Below are 3,504 nucleotides of genomic sequence, written 5' to 3' on the forward strand. Positions count from 1 at the left end.
AAGAGAGTGAGAGTCTGTCTCAAAAAAAAAAAAAAATTACAAATTACAGAAAACAGGAAAACTTTTCCTTTAGGGATCATCTGGTTATTTTGTAAAATTTAAGATTTTTCCAAAAAAATGTTAATTTTTTACCACTTCATTGTTAAATTTCAGAACTTTGGTAGAGCCTGTATGTGGAAGGGATGATAGAATAAAATTATATATGTGTATACTTATATAATGTACACATTAGAGGGCAGACCTTGTCTATTTTCATTCTGTTGTAAGTTACCTCATGCCCTTGGCTATATTATGTCATAATTCATTCAAGCAAATATTTGCTTAGTGTCTACCATTGTCCGGTAAATACAAGATACAGAACTTCCTATGTCCTTGCTGTGTTAGGTCAGCATGCATCTCCCTTCCAACACATTGAGGTGTAGCAGGGCACTCAAGAATATTCTTAACCACAAAAGCTCACCTGAGCTGTGGTGTCTAGGGTTTTTATTGGAGTTTCATTATGTAGACATGATTGATAGAGTCATGAGCAACAAGGTTGAACTCAGTCTCCAGCTCCCCTCCAGTTGGCAGTCATGCTACTGTCAAGGCACACAAAGCCCTTTGTCCTAAGTCCTCTTGTTTATGTAGAGGCCCACTATGAGTTACCTGGTTAACATAAACTATTAGGGCCCCCCGTGAATAACAAAGACATTTTTATCACTGGGGAAATTCCAATGAATTAGAGACCACCTCCCAAAACTAGCCTCAAAGGCCAACCAAATTCTTTTTTTTTTTTTTGAGACAGAGTCTCACTCTGTTGCCCTGGCTAGAGTGAGTGCCTTGGCGTTAGCCTAGCTCACAGCAACCTCAAACTCCTGGACTCAAGCGATCCTTCTGCCTCAGCCTCCCGAGTAGCTGGGACTACAGGCATGCGCCACCATGCCCGGCTAATTTTTTCTATGTATTTTTAGTTGTCCGATTAATTTCTTTCTATTTTTAGTAGAGACGGGGTCTCGCTCTTGCTCAGGCTGGTTTTGAACTCCTGAGCTCAAACAATCCGCCTGCCTTGGCCTCCCAGAGTGCTAGGATTACAGGCGTGAGCCACTGTGCCCGACCCTGTATATCTGTTCTTAATGCCAGTACCACACTGTTCTGATGACTGGCTTTGTAGTAAGTTTTGAAATTTGGAAGTTTGAAGCCTCCAACTTAGTTTTACTGTTTCAAGATGGTTTGGCCATTTGGGGTCTTTTGGAATTCCTCTTTTATGTTTTTTTACTATGGAGAGTTTAAAACATACACAGAAGTAGAGAGATTGTGTAATATACCTCCATGTACCCACCAACCAGCTTTCAGTAGTTAACATTTTGCCAATCTTACCTTTTTTCAATATCTCTACTTTTTTTCCGAGTATTTCAAGCACATTCCTGACTGTTTCATTTCACAGAATCTCGCTTTGCTGCCTGGCCTAGAGTGCAGTGGCGTCATCATAGCTCACTACAACTTCAAACTCCTGGGCCAAGCAATGCTCCTGCCTCAACCTCCCGAGTAGCTGGGATAACAGGCACTTACCACCACACTCAGCTAGATGTCCACCTTTCATATCAAATTAATATTTTATCCTATAAACTCATAGTTAGAATTCCAGAAGCTTGATTAGACTGGGTTATTTTTCTAGGCAAGGATACTTTATAAGTTTTACTATTGTATTCCTCTCGTATCACATCTTTTAGTGATGTCAAGTTTGATCAGAGTTCTAGGGTTGTAAGGCTAATTCATCCATAAAAAGTTCCTCATGCTGACTTATTATTTATTGTGATTATTGCTGAGATTTACTTCATTCGGGATTACAAAACAGTGATTTTCTAATTCTGTAATTTCTTCTGCATTTACTAGCTAGAATTCTCATACAAGGAACTATTTGGTTACCTTGAAATACAGTCTGTAGGCCTTTGTGGTGGCTCATGCCTGTAATCCTAGCACTCTGGGAGGCCAAGGCAGGAGGATTGTTTGAGCTCAGGAGTTCGAAACTAGCCTGAGCAAGAGCGAGACCCCGTCTCTACTAAAAATAGAAAGAAATTAATCGGACAACTAAAAATATATAGAAAAATTAGCCGGGTGTCATGGTGTGCACCTGTAGCCCCAGCTACACAGTCTGTATAGGAAAGACAAGATAGTCTACGGCCATGCCACCCTGAACATGCACGATCTCATCTTGGAAGCTAAGCAAGGTCGGGCCTGGTTGGTACTTAGATGAGAGGAAAAACAAGATAAATGCTTAGTTTTTTTGCCTTTACATAATAATTTTTCAGAAATTATTGGTTCACAAGCATCTTCCAAAATAAAGAGTGTTTGTTTTTATTTTTGAGAGTTTGCATATCATCATGAACTCATGACTTTTTATTGTTGATTCTTTTCTGTCTGTTGCAGTCATTCTTACTGATGCTCAAGTTGCTCCATTTGTTCCATTTTTATTCCAGAAGAAGCCACATTGGGTTGGTTCCTATGTCCTTTTGACATGGCTCCATTGGTCTTGAATAGCTATATTATTTTTTATAATAAGATTTCTCAGGCTTTTCCATACAGTATCCCCCAATCCTGAAAACAGCTGTTTTTCCAAAGAGCCCTGTTTTCTTTTAGTACAATATCATTTAGGGGTCCCAGTCTGGATCCTAGAGATAACTCATTGCTCCTGGGTTGAATTGCTTTTAGGTTTTCCACTGGACAGTACTAGGAAGTATTTTAGGAGGAGAATAATCACAAATGCCAACAAAATTTTAACTAAAAGTTAAGATTAAAGGACTTTCGATTTTTGTAAATTTGATCTCCTTTACTTTAAGTACAAGATTATTATCTTTGAGGAATCATGAAAACATTCAGCCCAAAACTAATGTTTGCATAGAAAAGAATGAAGTACTGATACATGCTACAATGTGGATGCACCTCCAAAACTTGCTAAGTGAAAAAACACACACACAAAAGGTCACATGTTTATGATTCCATTTTATATGAAATATCCAGAATAAAGACAGAAAGTAGATTGGTGTTTGCCAGAGGCTGGAGGATGGAATAAGTGGAAAATAACTGCTTAATGGGTACTGGGTTTTATTTGGGGTGATGAAAATGTTTTGGAACTAGATAGAGGGGATAGTTGCACAATATTGTGAGAGTACAAATGCCACTACACTGTATACTTTAAAATGGTTAACTTTATGTGACTTTTACCTCAAAAACACCCTAATTTTTTTCTAGCATCAAAGGCTTAAGTGCCTGTTGATAATATTTCATACATATATTCAAGAAAGGGAGTTTTGTTATTAGCAAACCAAAATTTACCTCATTGTTGTGAATTATTTGCTGAATCCTACTCTCCTCCTTCCTCCCTGTCACCACACCCCCAATCAATATATAGTTATTAGAAAACTTTAAAAATACTACATTCTCAGAAAGTATTTTTTAGGTATAAAATGCCTTTTGTATTTAGTACACAGTGCTGTGCTAGACTGCTAAGAAAACATTTTGTCCCAA

At 38.1% G+C, this 3,504-nt stretch overlaps 1 protein-coding gene across 1 annotated transcript in view; it reads left to right on the forward strand.

Annotated features, from left to right (window-relative positions):
* TCEB1 (transcription elongation factor B (SIII), polypeptide 1 (15kDa, elongin C)) overlaps window positions 1-3,504 on the forward strand; it is a 32,690-nt gene that overhangs the window by 22,722 nt on the left and 6,464 nt on the right. The gene's annotated exons all lie outside the window — the stretch shown is intronic.

This window comes from Propithecus coquereli, unplaced genomic scaffold, assembly GCF_000956105.1.
Source record: "Propithecus coquereli isolate 6110/MARCELLA unplaced genomic scaffold, Pcoq_1.0 Scaffold8, whole genome shotgun sequence".
NCBI classification, from domain to species: domain Eukaryota; kingdom Metazoa; phylum Chordata; class Mammalia; order Primates; family Indriidae; genus Propithecus; species Propithecus coquereli.